General features: G+C 39.5%; 1 non-coding gene across 1 annotated transcript; it reads left to right on the forward strand.

Moving 5' to 3' along the window:
• Window positions 1–4,784: 4,784 nt before the first annotated feature.
• Window positions 4,785–4,910, forward strand: LOC116097959. Its single transcript, XR_004121624.1, has one exon. It is a non-coding gene; the product is annotated as a small nucleolar RNA SNORA31 (small nucleolar RNA).
• Window positions 4,911–16,933: the final 12,023 nt, after the last annotated feature.

The following is a 16,933-nucleotide window of genomic DNA, read 5'->3' on the forward strand; positions in this document are numbered from 1 at the left end:
TTTTTTAAATTAAAATATACATAGCTCTATGGCCTTCTTTCTTTGATTAAAGGCTATCCTTGTCACTTGTGGAAAATAAAGTCAAAACAGTAAAGTTAATTTGTAAACAGGTTTAATGATTCCCTCAAATCTGGACACTACAAATTTAGAGAGATGTCACCCAGGATGATTACATGGTCCTTTTGTCTTTCAGAAACTTTAAGGAATCTTGCAAATTAGCAATGAAGAAGGTAGACTTTCCTGCATTAAAAATAAGATCCAAATTTTGAAGAATAGAACAGCAAAATGGTTAAGGAATAATAGGTTGAGATTGGAGATATGGTGATAGCCAAGAAGGCTTGATAGTCCAGAAGCCCAGAAGTTTAGAGTCTGGGTTAAATAGACAAGACATATCAAAGGCATATAATTCTGATCATAGAATGGCCAGCTGAAGAACTGATAACTGTCTTCTGATGCAAGGAGATAAAGAAATGTGTTTATAGGCCAGAGGATACTTTGTTAAAACACATGGAAACATCCAAGGACTATTAGCAAAATATAAAGAACAGAAGCTGACATAAGCTAAGACCCCAAATTTTCTTTGACGGTGTGGAAAAGACTGATCTTAGGGATGGCCTGTGGTAGAGGAAAGCTATACAATTAAATGGCACGAACTTCATTGTCTCTAGAAGATCTGACTCCAGCCATTCCTAACCTCACTCTGCTGTCCCTCTACTTCAGCTGTAGGCTGCATTGCTATGCCTCAGAACCCCCTGGAATATGCTTCCATGTAGCTGATCCTCTTCCCAGGAAACTGTTTCCTTCAAGTCTTTGCTAAGGTGTCACCTCAGTGAAGTCTACCTCAAAGCGAGAGTTAAAATGGCAACTTTCATCTACTCATTTCTTCTTTTTTCCCTCTCTGGAACTTATCATATTAATAATCTTTCTTAATTCTTCCCATCCATAAGAATAGTTTGTTGATGGTAAGATGTGCATCTTTTTTACCTTTCTTTCTTCTTCTTATGTTTGCTATTATAATATAGTTACATCATTGACTCTTTCTCTTTCCTCTCTCAAATCCTCCCATATACTTCTCCTTGCTCTCTTCAAATTCATCCTTTTGAGTCTGTATAATGTTACGTGTATGTATGTATATCAGGCCTGATCATTTAGTATTGATAACCAATTGGTGTACTCTTTCCTGAAGAAGACTACTTCTCCCACTCTGAACATTTCTTAGTTGACTATAGCTCTTTGTGTAATGTGGAGTCTTTGGGGGCTTTCTGCCATCTACTTTGGTGTGTCTGTTTCCGTCCTTGTTTAGTTCATGTTCAGGCAGTCATTAGTGAGACGTTATGGGTGTGACTTCTGAGATTACCAGGAGACACAGTTTTACAACAAACTTCCTGGCCCTCTGTTTCTTACCAATTCCTTTTCCAAAGTGATCCCCAATTCTGTGGGAATTGTTTTATAGATGTGAACTGAGCTCCACCACTCTGCATTTTGTTTGGTTATGGTTTTCCATCTGGGGTGAAGATAAGTTTCTTTGATGAGGGGTGAGGGATCCATTTATCATGAGTATAAGGACAAATATTCAGGATTATGGTAGTTTAATAAAGTAATGACTGTAGGTTCTCCTCCAAGATCCATGATTCCCTACTCAAGGTAGCTGTCTAGGTTTCTAACATCAGGAAATATTTTCCCCTTGATGAACAGACATTAAGTCCAATTAGAGACCTGTTGGTTACCACCAAAGTATGTGTGCCACTCCTACATCTTTTGGGTTATCCTGCCATGTTCATAATTGTGGATCATAAGCATCATAGCTGGGTAGGAATGTTGCTTTCTAATCTTCTTTAGAAGCATACATGATGCCTTCTCATACCATAAAAACCAGTCCTCAGAGAGGAGGTCTTACAAGTTATTTTTTTCTTCCTCTTTTAAATTGCTGTGTCCTCAGTGCCTGGAAGAATGACTGCGAAGCTAGACACTTATTAAATAGTTATGAGATAAGTGGGATTAACTTTTACATAGGGATAAAAAAGTAGAAGTCTCAATTCAGACCTCTTTCCTTAGATGTGTGAATTGGATCATAAAATACTCTTAATGATGCATATATCTCTTTCTGTGTCCTTTTCTGCCCCCAGAGATCACTAGCCAATATCTTTGGGGAGTGGAGTTGAAAGCCCTGTGAGTACAAAAGGTAATGATGATACTGGGACCAGTTGTGGGGAGATAGATGACTTCACTTGGGGTGATTCAAGGATTACCTAGTTTTGGTGACAGGGTGAGACTATCTAGTATAGGCAACAGTCATTGGCTGAAGGCTTAAGGTACAGAAATGCCTCATCAACAGAGAGAGGAATTTTAGGAATCTCCTATGTGCTAGATGCATAGATTCTGTTTGTTTGTTTGTTTGTTTGTTTGTTTGTTTTTTGAGACAAGGTTTCTCTGTGTAGCCCTGGCTATCCTGGAACTCACTCTGTAGACAAGGCTGGCCTTGAACTCAGAAATCCACATGCCTCTGCCTCCCAAGTGTTGGGATTAAAGGCATGCACCAGCACTGCCAAGCAATAAATGAGTTCTTATCAGGAGAAAGGAAGTTGAACCTGGGCTATGTGAAATTTGGCAGGTAGAGATGTGTAGGCATTTTGAGCTCCCCAGAAAAGATCAGGGAAGGGGAAGCCCTAATGGTAAACGAAGTCCACCACTTGGCACTGAGTGCAGAAGGCTATCTGGACAATGATAGACTTTGACCTTAATTAGCAGGGCAACACTTTCTTGTGTTTTTGTGGATATGGGGCACGTGTCACGTGCTGGACATTGCACCTGTGAAGCAGATGGAAAAAAACTATAAGAAGCAGCCTCTGCTCTGAGGGATTTCTTCTTGATGGAGAAGTGAAGACAGTATAAAACCTACAAGAAATTCAAGTGGAAACAGAATGGGAACAAAGCACTCCATAAATCCAGAATACAATCTTGCTAGTTTCTAATGGAAAGTTCAAGAGTAAGTCTGTAGGCAAAGAATGACCTTTTGGGTTTCAGGAGCAGCTCAGGAACTGTGGCCCAAAAATAAGAACAGTGATGAGCTTGCTCTAGAATCAAATGAAATTGTCTGGTGGAAACATGGACCTGTGTCAGATCACCCAGCTCTGGACCTTGTGAGGTAGGTTCTTCAGATCTAACAATATTGTTTAACACACAAAAAAAAACCTAAGACTCAGAAAAGACACTGAGTTCAGGGCAGAGCTGGATTTTGAAAGTGGACAGTGTGATTCCTCAGCCCTTAGTCTGAGAGGCTGAACTCTACCAGTTTTTTACTTCTGTGTGAACAGGACATGTTAGGAGCCTATAACAGAGTTTGTGAGGAAGGAGTTAAGTACCATATGAGTTTCAAAGTGTCTGAAGAGTGTAGATGTAAGGGCTTTGAGCACTTTGCTCTTGGCGCACAGGACTTTTCTTTTAAGGCAATGTAGAAAATGACACAATCTGTCTCAAGTTTCAAAATAAGAACCATGAGCATGGTGAAGAGGAGAGGGAGTGGATGATGACTGCCTGCATTTTGCTGGGAAGAGTGAAAAAGGCATTGGGTGGATGGGAGGAAATTCAAGCAGAAGGACCTCAGGTCATGAGAGGCGAAGATCTGAGCCTCTTCTCAGTGAGACGCAGGAAGTGGTAGATGAACACCGAGAATTATTACCACCAATTTCACTTTCATATTCATTGATGTCAAATAATCTTTATTGTCAGCAACAAAGATAAGAAATATAAATTTAAACAGTTTCCTGAGCACATATGAAAATTAAATGTTCTCCCTTCTAGCCAGAGATTTCAGCATCTATGGGTGAACTCAATTTATCAATCGCCTTAAAATTACTGCAGTAAAAGATACACATATATTTCCCTGAAACTGCTTAATGGGTTTTATAGGTTTTATGGAGAGCGTTACCTGAGTCTAGTAAAATTTCTATCAAAATTTCCTTTTATTTGTCCCCTGGGACCTATATTTTTATAGTTATTTTTAATTGCATCTTGGCCTATTGGAATATTTACTCACTGTCATCAGCTTATTTTTCCCTATATTCTTCTAATCTCTGTCATATACAACAGAAAGTACCAGGGAGGACCCTGCAGGTATAGTGATGAACACAGTCTTGGAAGGCAAGAGAAGGCTTCTCATTGCTTTCTTACTAAGACCTGGAAGGTATCACCGATTCTCAGAGACTGTTTATTTATCCAGAAATGAAGAGGGTATATCAAGCACTTACTAACGTTCTTTCATTGTGTATCTAATATTATACACAGAGAGTATACAATTTGAATCCTCACAAAGCTACTGAGATGAATTAGCCACATCCACACCTCTAGGAATTTTTGGTTTAAACATTACAAATTTGACAATTCTTATTCTGAAACTCAATACAATAACTCAAAACCAATAATGTCTCAAAATGACATTTTACCTTAAAACCATTTAAACACATTGAGAATTGCCAATATTTGTTTAATTTGTCTCATACACACACACACATACACATAAGAGAGAGAGAGAGAGAGAGAGAGAGAGAGAGAGAGAGAGAGAGAGAGAGAGGGAGGTAGTAACACTGTGTTGTTTCTGGATCTTCCTGAAATTCCCTGTGCAATAAATACTGGCCTCAAATTTGCTGTGATCTTCCTGTCTTAGGCTTCTAAGTATTGGGATTATAAATGTGTACTACTGCTCCTGGTTGAAGATATTAATCATTCAAACTTTCTTAAAAAAACAAAAACAAACAAACAAACAAACAAAAAAAACCCTTAGACTCCTACATCTACTGATGGACCTAGAACCCTTTGTGGCTGTTCTTGTTATGTGCACTAGGATGTAGAGGAAACTGCTCCTAGTGCTTTCTCTCTGTCACTGTGGTTCATATTGATGTAGTTAAACTATAGGGTTAAAAAAAGTAGACAGACTCAGAAAATCAAAGCAACAAAAACCAGACAACATGGAGAGTCCCATTTGGTATTCAGTTTGATTGTACTACATTAGTAAAAAGAGATCAGAACCCAAGGAAACAACGGAGGACTACCAGTAGACTGTAGGTTTCCTGCAGTCTTCGTTTTTACAAAAAGAAAAAGAAAAGAAAAGAAAAGAAAAAGGTAAAAAGAAAATACAAAATGATAAAAGTAATTATTTTTCATAAGGTGTAAGGGCTTTGAGCACTTTGCTCTTGGTGCACAGGACTTTTCTTTTAAGGCACTGCAGAAAATGACACAATTTGTCTCAGGTTTCAAAACAAGAACCATGAGCATGGTGAAGAGGAGAGGGAGTGGATGATGACTGCCTGCATTTTGCTGGAAAGAGTGAAAAAGGCATTGGGTGGATGGGAGGAAATTCAAGCAGAAGGACCTCAGGTCATGAGAGGCGAAGATCTGAGCCTCTTCTCAGTGAGACGCAGGAAGTGGTAGATGAACACCGAGAATTATTACCACCAATTTCACTTTTATATTCATCGATATCAAATAATCGGATATGTAATATGGAACACTACGGGAAGGGAGCAACTAGTTATGTCTGGGACACTTCGGCCTCTATTAACTGCTGTCTGCAGACCCAGGGAAAGGGCAGATCTCTGCAGAACACACAATATTTTTGATGAAAACCCTGCAGGAGAGCTGCCTCAGGGTAGCTTTGACAGGCTGCCTTACATCCATTCTTTTTTGTCTTTATTGGAAAGGCACTGTTTCTAGCAAAAGCGAGTCTGGAGCCCCGCTGCCAAACACAGAGGCAACTAAGGCGAATGTGCAACCTGCTCTCTAACAGGGAAGTGCTCATTGTTCCCCCACTGGGCCCCAAGGACCAAGCTGTCAGCAAAGCTGAGACAGACATCTCTGCACCTGAGTTTCAGGGTTATGCAGAGCATCACACCCCTCCCCCAGGATAGCCCAACCACCTCCTCTGTTGTGTGTTCTTTGGCCTATACAAAGACAATGGAGGTGTCCTTCAAGGCCTCTTCTGAATATGAAAGAGCCAGCTCTCTTGATTCACTGCCTTGGAGGCCTGCCTCTTCCCAGCCTTAGCCTCTTCCCAATAGTCCCTGGTGTGGCCACTATTACTAGGTGCTCAATAAATATTTGTTTAAATGGCTCTGTGGTGATTTAAGAGCTAATTAATGTATGGGCCTATAACTAACTCAATAGCTGGCACATGGCAAGTGTCAATAAATACTTTATGAGCACACAAACTGGCAGAAAGTGTGAAATGCTATTCAGGGTCAGGCTCACTCACTAGAGCCAAGGCAACATTACAAAGCAGTGAAGATACTATGGGCTCTCCTGACTTGGCTCCTACATGGCAGAGTCCATGGCTTACTCTGGACAGATTTCCTTTGCTACATCCCCTCAGAGCAGCAGTTCTCAGAGACTAGCAGCATCACCTGCTAAAAATGGAAGTTTCAGCCCCACTTCAGTTAGAAACTCTTGAGTGGGATCAGTCTGTACTGAGACAAGCCCTCCTTTAGTGCACATAGGGAATTTTCATTCTTTCACACTGTAGACTTCTCTTCCAGGAGCATTGGTTTTTTTGTTGTTGTTCTTGTTGTTTCTGTTTTTTGTTTTTGTTTTCATCATCTATCAGTTGATGAGTTTCAGCAGAAGATTTTAGATAGTTAGTTTTGTTATTATTCCAAGGGTTTTTTAAATTGTTTAACAGGAAATTAAAGAAAAGCAGCGATAGTGATCAACACTCAGGTCCAGCTGCAAAAATAGATAATGAGAGAAAAAGAGATGAAAGATAGATACATAGATAGATAGATAGATAGATAGATAGATAGATAGATAGATAGATAGATGCTTCTAGGAGTGTGTTCCTTTTCAGACCAAACAGTTTCAGTGGCCTCCTATCTGATACTAAGAGAAGGGTCAGACTAGAAGTGGGTTGCTCATTTTGTGTTTAGAATTTAGATCTTAAAGAAAGATGAAGCTCTAGGTCAATACTCACTTGTCAGATAAGTGGAGTTATTTTTGATCATTAGAACATTGTAAGTAGATACATGCCATATAGAATTTTGAATTGTAAGTGTTTCTTCAAACATTGAAGCCTCCTGATCTATGGGCATACATCCCATGCCTTTTGATTCAAAAAGTTTATTTATAACCATCTTGCAACCCTACCTTTGTTTCAAAATGTAATATTATGGCCTATGAGTATGTTGTCACGGCTACCTGTTGCCACGACAGTCCTGTTATGTCCATCTTGCAGCCATGTCTTTGTTTCAGGAGGTCCTTGTGACTAATTTGTTATGCTTATGTTCTTCTCCTTTCGCACTACCTAGCTTGCCAAACTCCACATTTGGAAACCCTCCACCCCTGAGCTATAAAGAAACTTGTCTTTCTTATGCTTAATGCTAGTTTCTTAAACTCTAGGTTTAGGAAGAGATAGCCCAAGTATACAAATAAAGAAGCATGCTTTATTAATTTGGCAATGATGATTTGGGTTGGTGGTCCTTCTCCTTGCATCCTTGGGATTAATGTATTCTACATTTTCCATTTTTCCCTAAGTGACTAAAATATGATACTAAGGTGGGCAAGGAACTAAACACTTGTGATCCCAGAACTTGGGAGGATAAGACAGGATGCTGAGAATTTGAGGCCAGTGTGAGCTACACAGTAATTCCTTGTACAAATAAATTAATAATACAAATAACAAAAGCAAAGGCCATGAAGATGACATCACTGTGGGTATAGGTTCATATGGGTATTTGTAATCTGTGGACATTTTGATGAGTTTTTTCTGTTCATTCAGCCAGGTCTGAAGGACTGATCTCCTTCCATGGAAAGTCCTTGACATAATGACTTTCTTTTCAGAAGATTCTGTTAAATATGCTAGTGCATTTTGTCAAGTTGTAATATCTTTTTCCAAAAACTTAAATAAGTATTTTATTGGAAACATTTTTCATGTTTAAAATTGAATCGCAACGTTCACTTCATTTCGTATTCATTTGATTATGTGAGTGGCCATTTTTAACCAAGCATATAATAAGACAAAAAAAATTATACCTGGTCCATTTAATAGTATTTCCCCCATGTACATATCAGAAATATTTTACTGCTTATACTATTATTGTAGTATACATAATACTTTGATAGCTAACATTAAAAATTCATGTTACCCATCCCCATTAGAAATAACTTAGCTCATCAAATATTTCTACAAGTCTCTAAGCAAAAGAATCAAAGAAATCATTCTAGCATCTGTCTTTTCCCACTGATTTCCTTAGGCACCTGTGCATTGCTCTGTTTATTTCATTAGGAATCCTAGGGGATTTAAATCTGCCAATCTCAATAGTCACTCTAAAATAAAGGTCGAAGGATTGGTCTTGTTTGTTATAGAATAGGAAAGATGAAAGATTGCATACCTCTATTCCAATGCTTACCTAGTTAGTTAGTTAGTTAGTTAGTTAGTTAGTTAGCTAGTTAATGTGTATATGTGTGCCTGCCCTTCTCCTAGTGTTTTGTGGTGTGTGTGTGTGTGTGTGTGTGTGTGTGTGTGTGTGTATGATATGTGCTTGGGCTACAGTATTTATGTTTATATTTATATGGAGGTCAAGGAATGACTTTGTGGAGTCAGTTCTCTCCTTCCACCTTTGCATGAGTCCTAGAGATTAAACCTAGAGTACCAGGCTTATGCAGCAAGACATTGAGACATCTCAGCAGCCCTCAATGCTGACTTTTTATATTCCATGCTAAGCATGATGTTTCTTTCCTCCTGGGCTGCCCCTTTAACTACAACAGAAGAGTGTGGCTGCCCAATCCCCTGTGCCCTGTCCACCCTCAGCAGGAGCTCGTAGTCCACAGTCTTTATCAACAGCTGCTCCGGAGACCTCTGGCCTGTGAAAACAACAGCTGCAGATCATTTTCTTAATCACTGTAGAAACTTCCAGAGATTTGGATTATTCTTACATCCTACCATGTGGCCTTTCAGCAGAGAGAATCAACTAACTGACAGCACGTTGAGATTCTTGGAAACCTTACCACAAATCCTTTTCTTGCTCGACCTGTTCATATTACATGATTCTTTCAAGGTTTTTTTGGAACAGTGGCTATTTAACTCAGTGGTTGAGTGCTTGCCTAGCAAATGTATGTTCTTGAGTGCAGTTCTCAACACTGGGAAAAAAACAAAAAACCAAAAAACAGAAGTCTGATTTTTACTCTTAAACTAAATCCCGAAAGTTTCTAATACCATTTCTTTGCCCCTCTCTTGTTGACATCGTGAGCAATATGCTCAATTTTGCCTTGTCATCAGGGATTTCAGTGGGAGTGAGGAAGCCAGACAGCCTTCAGTACTTCAAAACTCTCAAGCCATCAATGACTTAGTCGGCATATTTTCCAGCAAGCTGTTTTCCAGCCTGTCCCTCCACAAAAGGTTCTTGCCATATTTCAATTTGTTGTCTGTGCCCTGCTGAGACTGGAAATTGCCTGGTGCTGGATTCCAACACAGAAGCTCCTCATACCTTCTAACCTGTGGTCAGTCATGGCTTCATCTCCATTTCCAACCTTGCTCATTTCCCTCAGCTACAACCTCTGCAAGAAGAGATCCTCACTCACCGTCTAACTGGCACTACTGCACGCAGACAATGGCCACATGTTGCTGTGTTTGCATTTCCAAGACATACGCTGCAAACAGAGATCCATAAAGAATACCATATTGTGATGTACAAGCCAGCTTCCTAAGCTGAGTCCAAAGCCAGTCCCCTCCAGACCATACCCCACAGCCATTCTAAGAAAACTTCAAATGATGGAAATACTTTGAAAACCCACTTTGTGAATTCAATGTGGTGAAAACATCCCAGAGAGACTTTGGGTCCAGTCCCAAGTCACATGGGAAACAGAACTGGTACAGTGGCTGTTTCGTGGAGTTCAGTCTACTAGTGGCCAGGAAACAAAGTTTCAAGACAAGAGCCTTCAGTGCTACTGCTCATGCACTTACACTGCTTATGCATGAGTATTTAAGAGGAGAATTTACCCATGCCTGGGAACTAAGGAGGTTTTCCCTTGAGAGCAAGCCTTAAACTGAGTCCTGAAACTTTTAATGTATCTGTGTGGTCACCATGAGATCTTGAGTACTAAGTTATTAATTGAAGATATGGAATATCTTTAAGAAGGTAACAGAGGCAAATAGTATCTTTTTCTGGTTTCATTTTATTTAAAGTGTGATATGTTAAGAACCCACAGATGTTCTAAAAGGAAAATCAAGTGTGTTATCAGTGTGTAATGAATTGACAGGTCAGCCTCTGTTACATGAGTGATCTAGCTGGTTACTGGTGGTTGGTGTTTTTGTTTTTGTTTTGTTTTGTTTTATTTTGTTTTGAAACAGGGTTTCTCTGTGTATCCCTGACTGTCCTGGAACTCACTCTGTAGACCAGGCTGGCCTCGAACTCAGAAATCCGCCTGCCTCTGCCTCCCAAGTGCTGGAATTAACAGCGTGCTTCACCACAGCCCGGCTGATGGTTCTTTTTTGTTTTGTCTTGACTCGTTGACTAAAATGGATAGTGACTGCAACATGTGACCATTCTCTGACTTCATACCCAAGTTTTTCTTTGCATCTTTAGTGTTATGAAATAAGGTTCAGGATCCCCAAATTGCTATAACACTAATTAGCAATTCTTCCTTTTTTCATTCACCCTTGAATTATTTGCTTTATCTATCTATTTTTTTTTTTTTTTTGCCTCTCATATATGATTTTTTTTCCTTACAGTAGAGAGAAAATATTTCCAAATGACAGGGTTCTGGGACTTCCAGGAGAGGGTAGACAGACTGTATTATATCTGCTTGGAGAGTACAAATAGGAACTCCATGAAAATAAATTAGTGTGATTTTTTTTTTATTTTGTCACATATGATAAATCAGCTCCCTGGCTGGCTACAGACATGGGAACAGTAAAACATCTCCTCATTTCTATGCAACAATAAAGGACTTAACCAGATAAATAAAAGAAAATGCTTGAGAATCAAAAGAAGAAAACTGTTCTATGTTTCAGGGAGATACAGAGAGGGGTGGGTGACAGGAGAGGGGGTTTTATCAAGAGATAGCAGCTTACTTTGGAAACCTCAAAATGCTTTGAATAAAGCCTGGCTGGAGGGCAGGGGGTTCTCAAATTCAAGGAAAGACAAAGGATTACAGTAATGCATTTCCTCAGGTGGTCTTCTTATAATTGTCATCCAATCTAACTAGCCAAGGGAAAGAAATGAAGAGAAATGGGAGGAGAAAGGTAAAGAGAGGACAGGAGAGGGAGCCAGCTGGGCGAAGAAAGGAAGTCAGGCGGAAAGAGGAAGTAAGGAGCCAATGTTCCTTTGCTCTAAAGATACACACACCCAGTATTCTGTTTATAAAGTAAGTTGACTAAAATTTGTGTTGCAGTGGAGTTGTTTTTTATTAAATGAAAATAAAAAATTACAGACTGGAAAGGAACTGGAAGCCATTGTGTGGACATGAAATCAAAACCACAGAGGCCATAGATGTCTTGGTTTCTTGGGGAGATGTTTAGAAGGGATGGGAAGGGTCTGTGCCTATACTAGCTTATTTTCCATCACATTTGCATATGAGGATGTTTGTGTTCTTACAGTGTTTCTCAGTTCACAATTTTCTTCTCTTTGTCTTCCCTGCATTTCTATCTTTTGTAAAGTCGAGCCATCAGACAGAAACACAAATTGTTCTAATCTCAGATTTAGCTGGTAGAAAACATTTCTGGTTTTTTGTTTGTTTGTTTGTTTGTTTTTTGTTTTTTTGTTTTTTTGAGATAGGGTTTCTCTGTATAGCCCTGGTTGTCCTGGAATTCACTCTATAGACCAGGCTGGTCTCAAACTCAGAAATCCACCTGCCTTTGCCTCCCAAGTGCTAGAATTAAAGGCGTGCACCACCACTGCCCAATAGGTTTTTGTTTTAATGACCACAGAGGCTAATAGAACCTAGGTCCCCAACATCTCAAGGCTGAACTGGGCTGAGTATCCTTCATGGAATCATTTTTTCCTCATAGGGCCAAAGAACCTCCTCCCCACGCCCCACCCTCCAGACCCCCAGTCCCTGGAGTCACTCTGTCCCACTGGTGAAGTGCCTTCTCTGTCTATTTTATTTTATTGTATTTTTGGATTATTTTGGTATTATACTTCAGCTGCAAGATGGTCTCTAAATCAGACACATCGTCTCCACTTTGACATCTTCTTCTATTTTTAAAGTTTGAAGTCATGTTGCACAGACACTCTAATGAAGCAATTAAGTTGAAGTAAACACTAAACAGAACTCAGAGAAATTGAAAGAAACAATTCGAAAAATGTTAAAATAGCCCCTAATCTGCACTTACTCCATAAAGTATTCATCTGAGAGCATTATCTGAGGTGCTCATGGAAAACCTCTTGGCTTCTTCAATATCCCATTTACCTTCTGCAAATATTAGTTCAAACGCTTCAAATGTTCTCCAGCTTTTTCTGTACTTCTGTAGATGATCAGGAGAAGCAAGATGGACACTCAACCAAGATCCATAGTTGATGATGAGCATCAGATTGCCCAAAAACTATGTAGATAAATTCCCTCCTCTGAATTCATCTGCATTTTCTTTTCTTTTACCATTAAATTCTTATCCCTTTAATGGTTTACTATGACAAATGAATTCAATTTGATCCTTCACTTCTAATGGCTTAAAAGTTGTTCTGTCACATGATATAAATGTGTGGAGCACTAATCTAATCCAATAGACTGAGCCACAAGTTTCTAAGTAAAATTAAATTTTAATTAAATACAATTTAAATTTTAAAGTGGCCAGAAAGATAACTCAGCAGGTAAAGGTGCTTGCTGCCAAGCCTCTAAATCCGAGTTTCATTTCTGGGGAATACATGGTGGGAAGAGGGAGCCCATTCTCTCAGGTTGTCCTCTGACCTCCACACATGGACCTTAGCAGGTATACAACACACACACACACAAAACTAAAGCAATCAAATTTAAATGTTGTATATTTGAGAACTGAGTAAGTATGTATAAGGAGATCTGATCATATCCAACACCCCTTCTACCCTTAATCACCTAATGAGGCTCTAATTTGCTCCATACTAACTTCATATTCTGGTTTTGAGTTTTGGGGGTATTTTTTGTTGTTGATGTTGTTCTTGTTTTGTTTTGTTTTGGTAAGCCACTAAATTTAGTTGCTATAGTCTGTGTGTGCATGAGTCTAGATATTCCACTGGAGCATGGGAACTCTATCTCAGCTCTGACTAGTTCTCCTTCCCCCCAGCAGTATTCACTGATGATAGGTCTTTAGTACAGGGTGAGGCCTACAGCCTGTCTACCCCATCTAAGCTGGAAGTTTAGCTAGCTTGGTCTTGTATAGGCCTTGTGTGGGAAACCTCAGCAGCTGTGAGTCTATGGGTCTGATAACCATGCCATCCATGTCCAGAAGACAGAATGCACAGTACTCTTCTAAACCTTCTGTCTTTTACATTCTTGTCCCCTTCTTCTTCTGCAGTGTCCCCTGAGCCTTGGTGGTAGTGGAGAGAATGCAGTTATCCCATTTAGGGCTCAACAACGCAGTCTGTCATTCTCAGCGCTTTGACAAGCTACATGTCTCAGCCTTGACTGCTATTAACTGTAAACAAAAGCTTCTTCGACCAAGATGAAAGCAGCCCAAGCATATAGGTATAAGCACAAATACTTAGAAGACAACAACATACGACCATTTAGCAAAATGCTTCTCAACCTGTGAATTATAACCCCTTGGAGGTCAAATGACCCTTTTACAGAGATCACCTAAAACCATCTACATAGTTATGTTTATATTAAGATTCATAACAGTAGCAAAATTGCAGTTATGAAGTAGTAATGAAAATAATTTTATGGTTGGGGTCACCACCACATGAGGAACTGTGTTAAAAGAGGTGTGTGTGTGTGTGTGTGTGTGTGTGTGTGTGTGTGCGCGCGCGCGTTTTCCATTATCATTGGGGAAAAAAGACACTTGTAGGTCTTTCTACTTTGTTTCTCTCCTCACAATCTCTTTTTCTAACCACTCTGTGATGTTCAACATTTCAACAGCTCTCTCAACTGTTTATGTCAAGGAGAAATTGCACACGTGTGTAAAACTGCAAATGCTAGGCTTCGTTGCTGTCACAGGAAAATCTGTTGAGTCAGTACTTAGCTATGGCATTGACTCAAATGTTGCTCTTCTGTTGCTCATTTCTCAGCCATTTAGCATTTTGCCCTTGGGCACTTAATGCGATAAAAGTAGATGGCACTGGGTGATGCTTTGCTTTTTGTTAAAAGACAAATACATACACAGTAACATTTTAAAGAGTTTATTCACACAGATGGTGATACATGAATCAGATAGCGACCAAGCTCTAGCTATTGGTTGGCATCAAGGAAGTCTATTGGGAACAGGCTTATAATGTACTCACATGAGCAAGACAAAGCAAACCTATCTAATGGAAGAACGTGGAGTTTCTAGTTAAGAGTTAAGTATGGTGGTTTATGATTGCTTAAAGTTATTTCTTTTGATCCTGGTCACTGAGTTGGAGTCTAGCAACTCAAGATACTAGAACCAGCCCAGTTAACCCAAGATGTGTGCTAATCTTGTTAACTTGCCAAGATTTAGAATTGCCTAGAGTCACAAGTCAAGGTATGTCTGTGAGGAACCTTCCAGAAGTACTTTGTAAAATGAATTATTTTAATGTAAGTGTAATTTGTAAATTAATACAATGGCTGTATACTTTTACCTTTGCTAGTCCCCAATAACCACACAGAGAAACCAAAATTTATTTCAAGCTGTATCTCCATATCTGGGCAATATCCCTATGCTAATCTGGCTACCTCCCAGTCATGATCCCATTTAATACTTGTAGTTTAATATTGCTCTAGCTCTGTCTGCTTCAGGTGTATTTTCCTATGGTCTTGTCTTGGACCCTCTCTCATGGCTCATCTAAATCTCCCTCCCTTTCTCTCTCCTTCTGCTGACTGGTGGAAATTTCTGCCCTATTTTCTCTTTTGCTCAACCATTAGGCGATCAACATTTATTGACAAGGCAGATAGTAGATGGTAAGAATTGGTTACACAAACTTGAGACAGGAGATCCTAGACATAAGTATTACAATGCCATGTCTGGATACAAACAAGATCTGAGGGCAGAGAAACTGGGATTTGAATAACACAAGGATAACCCTTACACAATGTACAAAAACAGTATTTCTATAACACTTAATTGAGGTAGGAAGACCCACTATGAATATGGGTGCCACTATTTCATGGGTTGGAGTCCTATACTGAATGAATATAAGGAAGTAAGCTGACCACCAGAATTTATTGCTCTTTGCTTCTTGACTGAAGATGCAATGGGCCAGTTGCCTTGAACCCCTGCCAACATGGCTTTCCCACCATGGTAGACTCCACCCTAAAATGCAGAGCAAAACCAAACCCTTCCTTCCTTGAACTTCTTTATCAGCTACTTTGTCATGATAATGAGAACAGTAACTAATACACAACCCTGATGGCTTCCCAAGGATGGTTAAGGACTCCTATTAGCTCACTGACCATAATATCATATTAAATGTATGAATCAATACTTAAGAGATTAATCATGTTTGTGTCCCATCAGCTATTTTAGAAATATAGATAAATGGTACACATTTCCCCAGTTTCATTTAATTACAAATTTAAATCTTTTTCACAATTTGTACCAGTTTTGCCAAAGCTTTTCATAGCCAAAAACATACAAGTTTTTCTACAGTAGATGAAACAAAAAAGAAGAAACCAAATCAGGAAGAAATAGGTAAATAGCCTAAGTCAGATGGCCTCTTTTAACCATAAAATGCCCAGACTGTTTGTAGCCTACCTGGTGAATTTCCAAGATTTTGCTTTATTCCCATTTTCTGAACTATTTCTACTTTTCTTTGTATCTTCCGTGTAGTCTTTCTTCACCACCCTTCTCATGTAGGGACCAATCAGTCTCTAAGCTAAGTCTACTGTTTTGTATTTCCATTATCTAGGAGAACGTCATGATTTCATTGAGTAGTCCCTCTCCTTGTGACCTCACATTTCATCTTGTTCTCAAACAAAACAAAACAAAATAACAACAACAACAACAACAACAACAACAACAACAAAACCAATAGATGCTAACCTCAGCAAACTTGAATCTTCTCTCCTTTACTTATAATTCTCTGGCATAAAGGAGCAAAAATATAAAGGCAGAGGTGAGGCAGAAATGTTGGGAAGAGCCGAGCCTCAGCCTCTGTCCTCATCTCTCCAAGGACAGGATGCGCTGCTTCAATTCTGCAACCCAGTGATGCCTGGGAATAAAAGTCAAATTGGATTGCTTTTAGGGTCCCTTAGCTGCAGAGCAAATTGGATTGTGAACACATGACACTCCATATGTCCAAGAAAGCTCTCTTGAGTCTCCAGAAACTGGTTTGCCACAAAGCCTAAGCTTCTGTTGATTTTTGCAGCCTATCTGTGAGTAATAAAAGTGATCCGCCTGACTTGTCATCTCACCAGACACCTAACATAGTAGCTGAGTCTATGCAAAACTTCCTGCCCAAAGTATAAAACCTGTTAGATCTAAGAATATTAAAAGAAATTGGTGAGATGCTTAGAGCCTTCGGTTTGGATGTATCATTGGTGCATGCAGCTCTCCAGTGGGCAGGTACTTAGAGTCCTCTATTGAGATTGGAAAATGGTGCAGTGTTCACTTCCCAGGAATTGATATGGTCCCTCATACTCTCCGTATCGCTGATGTAATGAATATGAGGCTTCTACCCCAACCCTACATGTACTATGCTGCCCTATGTACCTAACTTATGTCTCTGATCTCCCTGATCAGCATGAAGGTCTCACTGCCTCACTCCTTGTATCTCTGCTGCCATACTTTGGACACACGATTAAAGAAGCAAGTGCAGAGATGGTAATGGACATAAACTGAGTAGCCAATTTCTTTGGGATC

Source organism: Mastomys coucha, unplaced genomic scaffold, assembly GCF_008632895.1.
Source record: "Mastomys coucha isolate ucsf_1 unplaced genomic scaffold, UCSF_Mcou_1 pScaffold2, whole genome shotgun sequence".
NCBI classification, from domain to species: domain Eukaryota; kingdom Metazoa; phylum Chordata; class Mammalia; order Rodentia; family Muridae; genus Mastomys; species Mastomys coucha.